Source organism: Triturus cristatus, chromosome 2_1 (genome assembly GCF_964204655.1).
Source record: "Triturus cristatus chromosome 2_1, aTriCri1.1, whole genome shotgun sequence".
Lineage (NCBI taxonomy): Eukaryota > Metazoa > Chordata > Amphibia > Caudata > Salamandridae > Triturus > Triturus cristatus.
Window position 1 is genome coordinate 471,005,828 of NC_140581.1, and position 18,434 is coordinate 471,024,261.

Consider the following 18,434-nt stretch of genomic DNA (forward strand, 5'->3'; position numbering starts at 1 on the left):
GTCTACAGTGAAGAAACTGGCAAAGCATCCAGCAGCCCCCCAGAGCCCAGATTCAGGTTACTCTGAACCTCTCTGCACCAGACGCCTGACTTTGAGTGGACCAACACCACAAGGAGGTCTTCCCAGCAATCCTGACCTGCAATCTGCTTGAATCTCCTCAAGCTTAAAGATGCCTGCAGCTTCAATCTGAAGGGTTCCTTGGACCGCAACCAGAGCTGCAACCCAACGTCAGAAGAAGACACCCCTGTACCAGACGTCCCACATTGTGTGGACCAACCAATGGTGTCCAGGCCACCCCCAAGGTCCCAACTTACCTCTCGAGTCAGTGGTCGCCTTCAGGAAGTCTCCCTGTCCGAACCTGCCTCAACTTCGCCAAACCGAAGGTCTCCATTGAAAAGCAGTGACCTCAAATTATTTTTGGCACCCTGCACCAGGCCGCCCCAGTGCTGCTGGTGGTGCAGCTCCTGTGCTGGTCATTGGCACCCTGCAGTGTTGACCTGAACCCCAGGAGCTTTGCTCCCACACCAGAGTGGCCTGCCCCTGAGCAGCCCGCAACCGAAGGCCCTCTTAACCGCATTGGCTAACATCGGGCCCCTGCACTTTGCACCCGGCAACCTCTGTGCCGCTGGTGGTGCAACTCAAGTGACCATCTAGACCTTGGAGAAACTTTGTCCTAACTCCCACCTACAAGACGATTACTTACCTGCAAAATCGATAACCCTTTTTTCACCATAGGAACCCATGTAATGAAATTTTGGGCCTAAAATTGTTGTTTTGTATGGGAAAACAGAAACTATAGTTCAAGACTAGCAAAGTCTTACCTACATTGTCCTGTGAGATCCTTAGATGTGGTATCTAGGTATACAACCCCCAGTATTCAAAGTAATCCAAAAGTAATTGAAAAGTATTCTAAAAGTAATTACTGTGTAATTCAAACTGCTTTTTAATGTAATACCAACCTGAAACAATTGCAAATTCAACCACAATTGCATTTTTGTGTGAAGGTTTACAATTGATAGTGTATTCTACTTACCTGTACCAGGTCCTGCTTGGTTGTAGACCTAAAATACAAGTATACCTTTTTTATACTTACCTAATTGGTCTGGATTGAGTGTGTGCATCAGTCTTAATTGAGTGAATACAATAAATGCTTAACACACCCTTTGGATAAGCCTAACTGCTTGCCCACACTATCACAAAGTTACAACTTACCTGATTAGCCTATGCTTTATCCAGGGGCTCCCTGGTTAAAGTAGTGCACATTATACCTTATTTTGGTATAGTATACAGAGCCAGCTTCCTATAGGAAGACTTGTCCATTAACAGTGTAGCAGTTCATGCTCTCTTGTCAAAGGGAGTAATAGAGAGGGTGTTTCTATCAGAGATCTAGAATGGTTGCTATTTCTGTTATTTTATGGTGACGAAAAAGGATGGAGGCCTTCACCCCATCCTCCATCTTTGCCTTCTGAACTTCTTCCTCTAGAATATCAAGTTCAAGATGGCTACCCAGACCCAAGTTCCTTCTGCTCTGGATCCAGAAGACTGGATGCCTCAGTGGACTTGCAGAACGCATACTTTCATATCTTCATCCTGAAGTCACATAGACGTTACCTATGGTTCCAGGTAAGCTAAGAGCAGTTTCAGTTCCCAGTACTCCCCTTTGGTTTGATCATTGCACCTCAGATGTTCCCAAACGTGGTGGTGGTGGTCGCAGCCCATCTGCGTAGGTTGGGTTTACAAATCTTTCCATGCCTCGACGGCTGCTGAAGTCGTCCTCACCTCGTTGTAAGCCACCTCCAGATGACTTGTTGACATCGTTGGGTTTCTCCATCAGGGTGCGGAAGTTGCACCTTACTACGCAGCTGCTCCTCTTCATTGGAGGCGTCCTGGATACTGTGCTCTTAAGAGCTATTCCTTCACCTCAACGAGTCCAAGGCATTCAAACTATGATCTTGATTGTTCAACCCTTGACCTTTATCTTAGTGAGAGCAGCTTTGAGGCCTCTTGGCCTTCTGCATCCTACTTGTAAATTACACTAGGGAGCACATGCAGGCTATACTGTGGGATCTGAAGTTTCAGTGGGCTTAGCACCAAGGCGCAGTCTGTCAGCTTCCATAGAGGTGTTCAAGCAAACTGCGAAAGACCTGCAGTGGTGGTTGCTCAACTGCAAATTAACCGGTAGCAGATGCTCTTCCATTAGGTGCTAGATGAGAAACAACCCCCTACGTACTGATTCCATTAGAGCAAAGGCTGCTACCACTGTGCTGGTATGCGATGTGCTGATCTTCGGAATGTGCCAGGCTGCGATGTGGGTATCTCTGCACACGTTCACCAAGCATTACTGCCTGGAAAACCAGGTCCAGCAGGATGGGCTGCTCATCTAGCTGCAGTTTCCTCACTAAGCCCTCCTGTTCTGTAGAGTAAAATGGACTCAGATGGACCATTAATAAGATTCCAAATCTGAAACCTATGCACACTGCACTTCTGATTTAAATAGCTACAGGTTTCACGGAGCGGATGGACATCACAAAGAAATGGTTGTCAGCACGCAGAGGTGGTGGTCTTATAGTGGCCCAGACATCACGTCCAGAATTGACGGACCTGACGCAGAGCTGCACGAAGCTACCTGTCAGCACGCAAAAAAAATAACAAATGAGGAAACTGTAAAGAAATTAGACCACCAGCAAAAAAAAGAGAACACTGTCCATTTTCAAGTTGCCTCCTTAGTAAGTAAGCCTTTCTATATTTTGCCCGACTGACCCTCAGGTAGGCATGAGTACTGTTCTGAATGACCACCACGGTATCACAGATTGACACCATGGAAGTGTAATGTGCCAACTCCTGGATTTACCACATATGAGTAATGAGCCAGGGTGGGCATTTGATCAATTTAAACTGGATTTGACACCAGTTTATCAGCATGCCCCCACCACATTCTTAATAGGGGAGATGCACTCACTCTACTGAAACATTTTAAGAAACTGAATGAAATTGCTTTAAGTGATGTATCCTCTATTAATTTTATTAATATGTACTAGAATGAGTAACAGACTCCACTATGATATGTTGGAAGGCCAAGGTAACTGGAGTTCTGTGAGTCTCAGGCCTATGTTGAACCTTTGGCATTTACATGCCTTCCTGCACAAGGACCTATTCAAAATGCCCATGCTGGCCCAGATCCGGTCTGTCCTAGACCCAGATGCCGGGATGGTGTCCTTGCACCTCAGTACATGTATTTTCATTTACTTTTCCTGCAGTCCCACAGATATTACCTGTGATTCAAGGTAGGCCAAGAACATTTTCAGTTTGCTGCGCTCCCTTTCAGGCTCACCAGCGCCCCTCAGGGGTTAATGACGATGGTGGTAGTTGCTGCCCACCCTCAGAGGTCAAGAATGCCATCTTCCCCATCCTTGACGATTGGCTGTTAAAGGTGAGTTTGCCACAGTTGTCCAGATGGTGAACCTCCTGATATTGTTGGGTTTCACTATCATCGAGCTGAAGTCTAACCTAGCTTCTTTGCAGAGGCTTGCATTCATTTGCACTATCCTGGACACGGTGTAGTTCAGGGCCTTTATAGAGCCTCAATGAGTCCCCTGGGCTTTGATCCTGATACTTTATCCTTAATCTTGGATCTTTGTTAGAGCAGCTCTAAGGATTTTTTGAACTCTTGGCCTCGTGCATTCTCCTAGTCGGCTATGGCGGGTGGCACACGCATCTTCATTTGTCTAATACAGACGAAATGGCAGAAAGAAACAGGGCTATTGTAGAACGTAAGTGATGAGAAGAAGCATCATGCCATAACATGACTCCTCTACATGGGGCCAATTTTAGAAGAATGTGAGTGTATGCCCAGTGGCTAGTCTACTTTGTTTGCAAATCTACCTAAATAATATGAAAACATCTAGATGCATGGGAGCTGGGAATTGGTAGTATATGATCTGGCACTGCCCCAGGTTGCAAGATATTTGGGGAAAAAACTAATTTCCTTTATCAGGAATTGCCTGCAAATCAAAGGAATGCCAGGCACCATGTCCATTTTATTAGGTTGCTTTCGGCACTTCTGAGATGCACCAAGCAGGGCTAATAAGTGGTAGTTAGTAGCTGTAATAAAAGCTAGGTCAATAATACCCACTTAATGGAAGTCGAAAGAGCCACCAGATTTCTAAATGTTGGTTAAAAAAAAAAGATATTTTCTTTGTTAGCGAAGACATGTATGCAAAACGTATTGCGGCGGCAAAGAGGTTTCGAAGAACTTGATTTGGAATAGATATATGGATTAGATCAGAGTTAAGTAATTTGTCATGTCCTCATTTTGTATTGGCAATTTTATATGCATCAGTTTTTTCAATGGATTAGTGTTTGATTTATTGTATAAATAACAAATCAGCAAATCTAATAAACCATTTTTTTTAAAATACGGCAGTAGCTCAGCTGAGCGGTGCAATGGAATTTGAAGTTTCAATGGGCCCAACATCAAGAAGATTTGCCAGATGTCATCCATATCTCGGAGGAGTCAGCTCACAATCTGCAGTGGTGGATGCTCAAAAACAGTCCAGTAGCAGGGCCCTCTCCTTTCCCCACCCAGAACCAATGGTGGTGACTAATTCGACCCTGCTGGGCTGAGAAGGCCTTCCAGTGGAGATCAGATATCTCTGGTCTCCAGTGTAAGCTTGATTCTGTTTCATGTGTTTGAGTTGTGGACCATTGATCTGGATATGCAGGTCTTTCTGCCGTCCATCAAGGGGAGGCCGCTGAGTTTCTCACACCCACTGGTAATGCATAAGCAAGGTGGAGTGGGGTCCTGTGCCAGGAGGCTCTGTGCCTCTGCATTTAGTTGGAGTGCCAGGACATTTTCCTCATTGAGAACCACCTTGTATGAACCCTGAATGCCAGAACATATAAGCTGAAGAGGCAGTGTGTGGTGAATCACGAGTGGCATCAACATTCAGAGATATCACAAAACATCTTCCAATAGCGGGGAGAACCTTTGTTTGATGTTTTTACTAACATTGAGAATGTGCAATACCAAATGATTTTCACATTGGAGTTTGTTCAAGAACACTGTACTTCTGTACTCCTTCCCATCCATTCCTCTCCTGTCCCAAGTTCTGAAAAAGATTAAAAACAACCTTGGTCAAGTCATCCTAATGGCTCCGCATATCTGGCTTTAAGCCAGAAGTCAAAGAAAGTCTATTAAATGCCCCTTTCGATAAAGAAAATATTTTGGTTCACAGGTTGACCTGGCTTTTGAAAAACAGACAGCCAAGTCTGTGGGTGCACTTCAAACACCTCATCCTCGTGGTTCCTTTCGCCACTCCACTCATGAAGCGGGTTAAAAAAACACCTCTTCAGATGCCTCTACCTCGTACTAGTGTTGATAGGGTTTTGACTTCTCTTCCCGAGATTACTATAGAGGCTCCTATAGGGACAACAATGCCAAAGGTAGGGAATAAGGTGCGTCCTTACATGGTGCCTCACCAAAACATCAAACAATGACTTCCTTCTCCTCCCCCTCGAATATTTAACACCTGTCTGGAGATGATTGCAGGATTTTCTTCTCATATGGCAATCAATAACATTAGACCAGTGGGTGTTGGACAGTTCGAGGCAAGTGTGCTGTAGATACACATGCTTTGCATACTCCTGCCTTCTAGTGTTGGGTCCGGATGTTTGCAAGTTGTTTTTCTTCAAAGAAGTTTTTGCAGTCACAGGTAAAGTGACTCCTCCTTTCGGTGATAGTGCACATATGAGCATCGACTCCATTGTTAACTTGTTTTTTTTCCACCATCTGGTTCGGACGTGTAGTGCTGCGCTCTGATTCGAAACAGTCAATCGGTATCCCTTTGGTCAGTATTGTTTTCGATCACTTTACTATCTTCTGCGTGTCAAAAAACTCCGGAAAGTTTTCATTATCAATAAAAACTCTGACCAAGGCCTTCGGGCCTAGATCTTCATCAGTCTCCACTCGAAGATCCTGCATCCAGTCTTCCGACGATGGAACAGACGCCATTTCAATTCTGTCCTCGGTGCCATTCTAAATATCCGTGCACCGATCTTCATAAGGTCTGTAACCTGTCTCTCCTCGGAGCATAAAGAGGAACACTGCGACTCGTGTAGGCCGTTCAGTTCGAAAAAGACTCTGAGACCATCGCACTCGATGCAGAGACATGCAGCGACAGTCTTTCGAAGAAACTCCTGATATCTTCGGCAAAGAGGCCGAACAAGAAGAGATGTTGGCGGAGGAAGAGGCCTTTTCCGTTCAAGACTCTGATTCGAAGTTGGAGATCGAACTCGATTCCCACGACGTTCCATCTGGAAGGGGTGCCGTGAGTACCAAAGCCCCTTTGCCCACAAAACCCTCTCCAGTCAAGCCAAAGGCTTCTGGGCCGCCACTGCCATCAGGCCATGGTCGGCACCGTGACAGTCCAATGCCCCGCCTTCCAGCTCGGCACCAAAACAGTCAATCCTCCTGGTTCAGGTTCGAACCAAGATGATACCCCCTTGATGCCGAAACATTCGTCATTGAAAGACAAAAAGGACAAATCCAGCTCAGCTCCTTTGAAGCCACCGTAGCTGATTCTGGAGAAAATGCAGCATAAGCTGGATCCAAGACAATCCACATTAACCCTCAAACCAGACAAATTCCCACTACACAAGTGATGCCACCTCCCAAGAGGATGATGGGCACTGAGGATAAAATACCTCTGAAGAAGGACATAGCTACTAGTCCCATTATTATTCCAACCACTCCACCCTCTCCACAATTACATGTCATACCCCCATCAGACCCATTACATATATTACACCTCCAGGGTCTCCAGGCATAGATCCAGATAAAGCTGATAATGAAGACAATGGTGATAAGATACCAGACCCATGGGATGATTATAACATAGATCTACCATGAGACACACCTTCCCCTCCCGATGATAGTAACACATATCAAGAGTTAATTGCCAGAGCAGCCACTTATCATGGGGTCATTTTACATAAAGAAGAGCTAGAAGATTTTCTTTTTGAAACTCTAGGAAATACACACAGAACTTATCCGTCTTTGCCCATGGTAAAGGGCACTATGAGACATGCAGACAACATTTTTAAAGATTCTGTTAGGTCACGTATCCTCACACCTAGAGTCGATAAGAAAATACAAATCTCCTCCATCTGAACCTGTGTTTATTAAGGGTTAGTTGTCTTTGGATTCCTTGGGGGTTTCAAACGCATATAAAAGAGCGAATTCACAAAGCTCAGGAGAAGCACCTCCTCCTGATAAGGAATTGCGTTAATAGATGACTCTGGAATGAGAGTAGCTGCTCAATCAGCCCATCATTAGAAAATAGCCAACACTCAAGGGCTGTTAGCTTGGTATTATAGGGCACATTGGGATGAAAACCTCAGATTTGTGATTGGGAAAATTCATTATCAGTTTGGAGTAACAACTGCACCCAGAGTGTTCACCAATAGCCTAGAAGTAGTAACAGCACATCTGAGAAGACAACAAGTACATGTCATAGTTTGAAGTTTGGCTCATAAAAGCCAACTCGCATCTCAAATGTGTGCATCACACTCAGATTACATTAAATACTATACATCAGTTGGGATTCACAGTCAATATACAGAAATCCCATCTTCAACCCCAATCAGACATAACCATATCTAGGAGCCATTCTAAACACTCACATGGCTCTAGCATATCCCCATGCAGCCACGATTCAGAATTTACAAACACTGTTACAACAGTTTCAAGTCAACCAGTACCTCTCTCCCAGAACATTCATTCAGTTCCTAGGGATGATGGCATCATGCATCTCGATAGTGCCTCATGCAAAACTAAAATGCGCCCTCTACAAGAATGCTTAGCACGTCCGTGGAATCAACCATAGGGCCAGCAGACAGATCTAGTGTTGTTAGACAGCCGCACTCATTTCTCTCTGCAGTGGAACACACAACTTGTCACAAGGGCAGCCATTCATAGAACCTATTCCACACGTCGTGCTAACAGACACATCTCTCACAGCGTGGGGGGGGGCACACTTACAACAGTAGTCAGTTCCGGGTCTTTGGAACTCCAAAAAGCAGAACATCAACTACCTAGAGCTGCAAGCAGTTCAACTTGCTTTGAAAGGTTTTCTACCTCAACCTGTACTGAAAGCTGTCTTAATCCACACGGACAATATGACAACAATGTACTATATACAAAAACAGGGAGGGCACACACTCTACAATTATCACGCCTCCCTCAGACCATTTGGGGTTGGACAATTCATCACAAAATCCATCTACCAGCAGAGCACCTTCTAGACACAGACAACATTTTTGCAGATCTCATCAGAAAGAAACAACAAATACACAAATGGAAACTTCACCCACAAGTTCTCCTTCCGTACTTTTGAAAATGGAGATTTCCCCAAATAGACCTCTTTGCCACAGTACAGAACTCAAAATGCTCAGACTTCGCCTCCCAGGTTCCTACACTCTTTCCAAAGGCAATGCTTAACATAACATCAAATGTTCTCACACAGATCCATTGAAAAATCAGACATCCAAGTCCCAAAAACCTCAACCTTGTGATTTGCCTCCTGTATTCCTAGTTTGGTTACCTAAACCTACCTCCAGACTGTATGATAATCCTCAAAGAAGCAAGAAGATCTACCACTAGAGCATGTTGTACAGCAAAGTGGAAATGTTTGGTCCTATATTGCAATAATAATTGATCCGCTAGATGCATCTATGCAAAACATTTGTTCTTTTGCATCTACAACGCGCTGGTTTAGCCTACCCATCTATTCGACTACACCTTGCAGCAGTAGCTGCATATCTACGGAACAGGCAACATTTATCTTTATTTAAAGTACCTGCGATCAGAGCTTTTATGGAAGGCTTTAAAAGAATAATACCACCCAGAGTACCACCTGCACCTGTCTGGAACTTTATCATTGTTCTTACAAGACTTATTGTCCCACCGTTTGAACCACTACACAATTTTTCACTACAATTTCTTTCACGGAAAGTGGCCTTCTTAATAGCTATTACTTCACCAAGACGAGTTAGTGAGTTACAGGCAGTAACCGTAGAAGAATCCTTCTTTTAACTGCATAAAGATAGGATTGTTCTTTGTACAAATCCAACATTTCTCAAAGTTGTCTGCTTTTCACATCAACCAATCATTTGAGTTAACTGTATTCTTTCCTCAACCTGATTCCGTACCAGAGAGAGCTCTACACACACTGGATATCAAAAGAGCATTATTGTGCTGCATGGATAGGACAAAAGATTTTCAAAAAACAACTTTTTGTTGCTTTTCCTCCACTTCATAAAGGGAAACCCATCTCAAAATTCGGCACTTCTAAATGGATTGTCAAATGTATTCAAACTTGCTATATTAAAGCTAAAATAACTTTAACAGTACCTCCTAGGGCACATTCGACTCACAAAATAGGAGCATTTAGGTAACATTCCCTTAGCTGACATATGTAAGGCAGCTACATGGTCTACACCACACACATTTACAAAACATTGTGTAGATGTGTTAGCACGTCAACAGGCTAATGTCTCTCTTTCAAACAACTGCAACACCCACTGGTCAGCCACTGTTTTTGGAGGGTACTGCTATACAGTCTATGCAAAGCATGTGTATCTACAGCACACATGCCTCAAACAGGTTATGTTGCTTACTCTGTAAGCATCTGTTCTAGGCATGTAGAGCTGTAGATTCACATGGGTCCTCCCCAGACACCTATGGATGTTGCAGTTCTTATTATTCACATTATATACGTGTGGACATCTCTGTACTACACTTACTTACTCTAGTCTCACCCTCTTTCCGGAAAACAATCTAACAATGGAGTCTATGTCCATTTACACTATCACCGAAAGGAGGAGTCACCTTACCTCGTGACTGCAAAGACTTTTTAGAAAAAAAACAACTTGCAAACATCTGGACCCACCACTTGATGGCAGGAGTATGCAAAGCATGTGAACCTACAGCTTTACATGCCAAGAACAGATACTTACAGGGTAAGTAGCATAATCCTTATCCAATATGGTTGCTCTCTGTAACTCATTACCTCACCTCTAAACATTACACCTCGCACACACAGACTCTTTGGAACACAACATTCTACTCAAACAGGAAGTTTCTTGCACAAAGGAAGTGGGACCCGTCCTTCTACAACATCAGGAATTCACTCGGTGTACTTCCTAATTCTCAAAAATAGCAGGTCTTTTTGGGCAGTTTTAGATCTATGAATCTTAAATCATTACATCCTGTCAGAGCATTTCCATATGGTCACTCTTCAAGAGGTGTTCCCACTTCTCCAGTAAGGCGACTGTCAGCTCTGGACCTAAAAGACGCCTACTTTCACATTTCCATACACCCAGCACATCACAAATGCCTCAGATTTGTGATCGCAATCAAACATTATCAATTCAGTCCTCCCATTCAAGGTGACTACTGTACCTCGAGTATTCTCCAAATGCCTAGCAGTGGTGGTTGCACATTTACGAACAGAAAACATCAGTCTTCCTGTATCTCGACTACTAGCTTATCAAGGCCAGCCCTCTTCCTCTGTGCCAGCAGCTCACTCAAAATACCATAAACCTACTGTATCAACTATGCTTGATTATCAATGTCCAGAAATCTAATCTTCAACCTTTACTGGTTCAACTGTATCAGGGGGCTATACTAAACACACAACTTGCATTAGCCTAGCACAATGCAGCAAGAATCAAAAAATTTGAACCACTACCACCACGTTTCCAAGTCAATCAACAGCTGACAGTGTGAACTGGGTATGATGGCATCACCATAGTGTCACACGATCGACTACACATGCGTCTTCTACAGGAATGTCTAATACAACAGTGGTCAGGGTCAATTAGAGGATCTAGTGTTGATTGACAGACACACTTATCGCTGTCTGCAGTGGTGGAACACAAACAACCTGTTAAAGGGGCAACCTTTTCTAGACCCTGTTCCCCACATCATCCTGACAATGGATGCATTGCTGCAAGGCTAGGGTGCTTACTTACAGAATCTCATTGTCCAGTGTCTCTGGGACACCAAACACCAGGGTCTCTACATCAAGTACCTTAAGCTTCAAACTGTTCACCTAGCCTTTAAATTGTTTACTTGTCACCTGATCGGCAAGGTTGTCTTTGTCCTGATGGACAATGTGCTATTCACAAAAACGGGGTGGGGACACATTCTTTACAGTTATCACGCCTATCTCCGAACATTTGGCATTGGGCTCTAGAACCCAACGTTCATCTGTTAGCAGAACACCTTCCAGGAACAGACAGCCATTTTGCCGACCTCAGCAGGATACGTCAACCAATCCACGAGTGGGAGCTCCACCCCTGAGTCCTCCTCCCTTACTTCCACAAGTGGGGGTTTCCACTAATAGATCTGTTCGCAACTGTGGACAGTCTAAAATCCCCAAACTTCCCCTCCAGGTTCCCACACCCACTATCCAAGGGCAATGCTCTATCAATGAACTGAGCAAAAGACACGATTGATGGACGGAATGCAGAACAAATCAAAACATTCACCCCCAGTTAAATCCATCATTCTTTTGCTCACCGTGCCACCCCAGTTTAGACATGGCCATATGCAAATCAGCCTTGACCCTGTGCCTCATGGGAACAGTCCAGCCCGAACTGCCAAGCCAGGATATTTCCTGCACTTTTCCACCTCTCACTCTTCTTCCATTTCTGGTTTGAAAGCTAAGGCAAACATTTCTCACACTCGTACTAGTGGTGCCCCCTGGACCTGACAAACCTGGTTCGAAACACCACTAGAATTATCAGTAGTTCCCCACGAGAAACATCTCCTCAAACCATACCTTCTCACTCCGAACCATGAAGAAATTAGGCACCCAAATCCCAAGGAACTCAATTTAGCAATTTGACTCCTGAGTTCACAGAATGTGGTTAACTCGGCCTCCCACATCAATGTATGACCATTCTCAAAGAAGCTCGTAGGTCTACTAATAGAGAATGCTATGCAGCTAAATGGAAAATATTTGTTAGTTACTGTCATAAGAATATCAATCCATATACTGCTGCAATACAAAACATTGTTTATTACTTGTTGCATCTACAGCTTTCTGGCCTTGCATTCACGTCCATATGTTTACATCTGGCTGCAGTGGCTGCCTATTTGCAAAATAGACAACACCTGTCTTTGTTCAAAGTAGCAGTCATCAAAGCCATAATGAAAGGTCTTAGGAGAATGATTCCATCCCGGGTTCCACCTGCACCTACTTGGAATCGTAACATTGTTTTCACCAGACTTATGAGTTTACCATTTGATCCACTACATAACTCCTCCCTTCAGTTTATGTCTTGGAAGGCCCCTTTCTTAATTGCCGTTCCTTCACTCAAGGCGTTTTAGTGAGCTCCAGGCACTAATTTTGGAAGATCCTGCCTTCCAGCTCCACAGAGATAGTATGGTCCTTTGCACCAACCCAAAATTCCTTCCAAAGGTGCTCTCATTTCCACCTTAGTTGAGTTACCTGTGTTCTTTCCTTAACTAGACTCAGTTGCGGAGAGGGCTCCCCATACATTAGATGGTAAGAGTGATCTTATGTACTACATTGACAGAACTAATGACTGCGCAAAACCAAGCAACTTTGTTGCTTTTCCCCCCCCCCCCCTCATAAAGGAAAGTCCATATCCAAATTGGGCATTGCCAGGTGGATAGTTAGATGCATTCAGACATGTTATCTTAAAGCCAAAAGGACTTTACCTACACCCCGTAAAGCACACTACTCACAAAATTGGGGCTTATGTGGCTTTCCTGGGCAATATTCCACTAGCTGATATATGCAAAGCAGCTACAATTGTCTACATCACCAACTTTTCACAACAGATTGCATGGATGTTCTACACCAAAAAGCTAATGTAGGTCAGGCAGTGCTGCATACTCTTTCAAACAACTACAACACCCACAGGTTAGCCACCACTTTAGAGGGCACGGCTATGCAAAGCATATGTATCTACAGCCACATATGCCTCAAACGGATTATGTTAACCTGTGCGAAAACAATCGAACAATGGAGTTGATGTGCACTGCACATTCTCACCAGAAGGAGGATTCACCTTACCTCGTGACTCGCAAGACTTCATCAAAGAAGAACAACTTGTGCACATCTGGACCCAAATCTAGATGGCAGGAGTATGCAAAGCATGTGAATCTACAACACTATATGCCAAGAAGAGATGCTTACAGGGTAAGTAATATCTTTCTGGTTAATACTTTATCTAATAACAGATTCCTGACTGCTCTCCCACTTCTCCGGTTTATGGAGTGGCCTCTTTTTAACATCTAAAAAGGTCCCAAATTAGTATTGTGCACACTAAATCCAACAAGTGTTCACGCTTTGCATCAGATGGTCCGGAAAGGAGGAAATAACTGTTGCTGGCGTGCATGGCTAATTTTCGGGATGGTATGGAGCTAATACCGAGCCTCATGATGCCAACTAGTGACGCGCAGAGCTCTGCTGAAGAAAAGTTTCCAGATCCAATCTGATGCCTGGGAGTAGTCTAAGGTGAGGAATCTGCGGTTAGAGTTCCACCAGAAAGAACATTAGGAAGATAATGTAACTTGTTCATCTATGCGAACCGCCTCACCTATAGGAAATACGTTCTGCAACAGATACTCAAGGTATAGCATTCAATGTGCTACATCACTGCACAGATCATGACTGTTTCTTGAGCAAATGGACTAGGGATCACCTTTAAGTCCGGCAACTGACACCACTGTTACCCTCTTGTAGAAAGATGTTAAATGCTTGTAGCGGCATTCCAGCATGATTCTTGGGTGTAGAGGCACACTGGCAACATCTTTCTAATTAGACTGTGACAGATACTGGGATGTAATTGCTTTGAGAGATTAGGTACATGGCATATCTTCTTATGCCTTCATTTGGTCTTGCTGTACATTTGTTTTCCTGAAAAGAGTTGTTTGTATTCTTTACTAATTCTTAATGTTTTTATGAATTACGCTCTAATTTCTCTTCCTCCAGAGATTGAAAGGAAAGCTGTATGAACATTCCATGTTGGAGGAAGAGACCTGAATGGGAGTTCCAAGCTGGAACCTAGGGTCTGTAGCTTTCTGAAAGGCCCATGACCCAGAAGTGCCCTGAAGTGAAATAAATCCCAAGCAGCTGAACATCTAACACTATCTTCTGCTCCCCGTGCTCAGTCAGTGTACAGCTGGAAATAGATGTATGGACAAATGTTCATGGCTGTATTTTTGTTTTGCTTCCTTTACTTGAAGAGCAAAAAACTGTGGGTTGATGCTTTAATTTTATAAGATTTGCAAATTGCTCTGTTTACTGTGGCCCTGCGCAAAAGCTACAAAATGTTTCTATTTTTGTGCATGTATAAGAGCACAAAAACTATGTGCACAAAATGTTCACTAGCTTTTTTTTTTCTCAAGGTCTGCGGTAAACTAGGAGAGGATTTGACATATTATGTTTGCTTTGTATAATCATTGATTTCATTGCTTTACTGATACTTATTCCTAAAATGGATCACTTTATGTAATGCCTCTTAAGTAATAACTGAGGGCTGTTGTTGACTGCCTTTTTCTTGTCATACTCCTATGAAGGCCTAATGGTTCTGAAGGAGCAAAATGTGTAAAAAGCTTTATTTTTTTCCAGAAATCTTTATATTTCTATTGTATTTTTAGTTGTGAAATCCGTGCTACAAAATGTGTGCTATTAAATATGATCCAGGAATTTCAAAATGTATTTCAGTTCAATCTGGCATAATGGCTGCCTGGAAACTGAAACACTGCAAACATGGATTACTGTCCAATAATTTGTCTGGGCAGATTGACGCTTTATAGTAATCATAAATGTGAGCAAAGGTGCACTGTAGTATTTATTGATCCAGGTTTGATAGGTGGATGGACTCGTCTTAAAATGTAGGAAAGTGCGAGATTTGCCTAGAAATGGTCCGTCAGTGTGTACGTCTTGATAAGAACTTTTAAAGTTCTTAAGTCTTGCAGAGGATTCTAAAGAACTTTCCTACGAGTAGCTGAGGCAGATACGCTTTCAGCGTTCAGCTGCATTTTTTTGTAAAAAGCAAAAGTGAAACCACACAGTTGGAGACCAATAAATCAGACATCCATGCCCGTATAGGATTTGTATTTAATGTCATTTTGGAAGTCAATTTTTTAAATACATTCACTGACTTTTCATTGTCTTGCGGATCTGTTGCTGTATCAAGAAATTCTCTTTAAAAAAGACGTCTGTCAAGACTGAAAAATATGTATATACATGATAGATATGAACAAATTCTGGATGATAAAAAGTCAGATTTGAAATTGTAGATTTTAAGCACACTCATACCAAAAGTTGGAACTGATTTACTCCTTTGTGAGTCTGTATACTGTATCAAGAGGTGCATGTGCCCAAATGAAGCACTCTAGTGCACACTTGCACATTTCACGACTCCCTGAAACATTACACTGTTTTTTGTTTTATCTTCTCCGAATGACCTGTGTAATATGCCTTATTAGAGCAAAATCTGTATTTGATCCTAAAATGTGGAAAAGTGCCTATTTGGTGAAGCAAGTTTGACCAATAGGATGAGACTACTGTACATTGGTACAGCATTACTGGTGGACATTTTAGTGTTTGAATCATTTAAAATTATACCTCAAATATCTCTTCTTTTACAGTCGGCTGAAAAAAAGATCATTTAATATCAACTAACACTAAAGAAAAGTTAAGAAATTCCTTTCATATCCATCAGATGGCAGCTTTGTTTTTAATTTGCCATTTTGCTTTTTCTAAAAAAAAAAAAAGGCATATCGCTGTTCCCCAATTTAATTGTCTATTTTCCAAATGGTATGAGGCGTTTACAAAGCAGCATATTATTCTTAATACCATTAGTTGCATTTGCACTTAATGTGATGTCTTTTTGCAATTATACTGTAAATAAAAATATTACACTAAAGGAACTATTTGTAAAGAATGCATATTACTTTTAGACAAAAGCAAATTTATTCTTTGTCCAAGTTAGCCCTGCCCATTGTTAACTGTTTTGTCCCCTATTCAACTGCAGGGTGACATGGGTTTCAGTGGCTGTCACCATATCCCAAAACATTTTTTTTTTTCCAATTTCAAATATTGTAAAAGTTTGTGTTCCCACCCAACCTATTTCATTATAAAATGCCTGTTAACAAATCTTTCTTAAATACCAGATGGTGAGACTACTTTTGATGTTACATTATTGTTGCATCTGTTCATTTATTTGCCCTCTTCCTCTCATGATTTTTATCCCAATACAGTAACATTTCACTAGAAAACAGGTGAAGCCATTCCTGCCCTTTTGTCAACACACTCTACCTTAAACATATTTTCATTATAGATAATGTATGTCTTCTGGATTGTTTATGGGCAACCAATATTCCACTACTGTACTCACATCTGACTTTAGAAAATTGTGATAGAGTTCTTCAGATGTGCTAGTTTTAAAGGGTTTGGTTTTGGTGTAGCCCACATTTCCCGAAACTCCTACACCCTAGAAATATACTATGCCCTTGGTACTCCATATCGCAATTTGTTTGTCACAAGTGGTGAGACAGCGCGCATTAATACATTTAGAGATCGGGGATTTCTTTTCATTGATAAAAGTATTTCAAATTCAACTAAATTTGTGTTGTTAATTTTAACAAGCAAATTTCTGTAAAGAGCACTAATTTTTACTCTAGTTGCAAAGATCTGATACCCACCGACCGGGGCTGTTTTCTCTGTAAAGATTTGTTTATTCTCTGTAACCTAATCAATTTGATCCCAAATGTTAGTCACCAATATTTAGAAAGCAGATGTACAGATCTTTCTGTATATGGATTCCTATTCACCTTCAGACTCAAATGAATTGTATTTTCAAGTACCTCGAGAAGTACATAGACTGTGGTTACTGTTTGTTCTAAAATAGCTTTATGATCCTGATGATGTTTAAAAAAATGATTAAACAAGTTGGTTCTTCCATGTTACAATCAAAAATTTAAAACCAGTATTTAAAAATGAGAAAGTATTAAAATATTATGGACAATGTTCTGGTCTGTATTGGTTTCTTTTTAATAAAAAAAAAAGAAGAGTTTAGCTTCAGAAATGTGTATTGAAGAACATTGTGCAGATGATTAATTATGCAACTGTATAACTTTAAGTTGCAGCACTTACTAAAGAGCCTTGATTCTGATGCTTCTCGTTTACTGTATCTTTCCTAAATTCACATGTTTGACTCATTCACCGTCATCACACTGAGAATCCCAGATACTTCTAAAATAGCATTAAATTGTGTTAGAAAGGTCATAGTCCCATCAACTTAGTAGCATATCAGCCTCACATGAAGCAACCCAAATGTGAATATGCCACAAATACCACACCAGTCTTAAATTACTAGTTTAAGGTTGTTTATTCGTCAAAAACAAAGCCAAGCAACATGTTTTTTCCCTTATTGGATGGCTTGTCCCTGAAAGGAAAGTTATTTGTGTTCTATCCAAGCTCCTTGTCTTCCTTATACACTGGACTTGACTAATGTGTCCCCAGCACCTCCGAGAGAGTGTGTACCTCAGGGTTAACAGAAAAACTAATTCTGAATCTAATTTCCCTCCCAAAAGCATAACACCAGCTGTTACCGTCATCATGTTGGTCTGTGTGTGGTTGTCAAACCTTCACCTCTTTGCCAATTATACTGTGTTTTCAAGCAACTCGGGCCTTTGGGTTTCCTCACTCGTAGGCTCCTGTATTTCTCAGGCATTCCCCACCAGTTAAACCACCCTCAAACACACACCTGAGCCACTTACCTGCAGCCACAACCCTGGTTGATGGTCGCTGTCCACAGTTGCTTCGCCTTCTATTTCAGTTGGGCGATCTGCACCTTTGAACCCGGTATCAGCCTTCCTGTCCTGGTTGTCTTTAGCCGGTCCAACACTAAACTGCTATTCTTCCTTTCCAGCAGATACGTCTGCTGAGGTATCAAAACGTTCTTCATACACCAACCTTCAGCCAGTGATGTAGAAATTATGAGCTCCCTACCCCCTGTAGAGCCATCATAGCTTAAAACAGCTTTGTGTGAGGAATTCCCCAGAAAGGACACTGCTCTAGACTATCGGCTACATTTTTCAGGATTTTAGCTTTTTTCAACTCCTTTGGACTCCTGTGAGTTTCCACTTCAGGTTACACTGTACGGTGAGAGGTTTTAGGGGTTATTGAACTTCTTGTGTGAAGCAGGGGAAAAATTCCCCTGACAAAGATTTCTTCAATATTTGATCTTGTAGACGGCCAAAGTTCTATGCTTAAGGCTCACATGTGAAATGCCTATATGCCTATATGGCATACACCCAGAGCATAAGGTCTCTAACTATATTTGTCAGACTTTTACTTTAAAGACTTTGAAAGACCGTGAAAGGAGAC

At 42.2% G+C, this 18,434-nt stretch overlaps 1 protein-coding gene across 2 annotated transcripts in view; it reads left to right on the top strand.

Moving 5' to 3' along the window:
* Nucleotides 1-17,072, top strand: part of CERT1 (ceramide transporter 1) — a 944,792-nt gene extending 927,720 nt beyond the window's left edge. Inside the window, exon 17 of one of the 2 annotated variants that reach the window (XM_085632300.1) lies at nucleotides 14,028-17,072. The gene's annotated coding sequence lies outside the window, so the exon portion shown is untranslated. The remainder of the gene's footprint in view (nucleotides 1-14,027) is intronic. The other variant, XM_085632301.1, reaches the window with a different exon arrangement.
* Nucleotides 17,073-18,434: the final 1,362 nt, after the last annotated feature.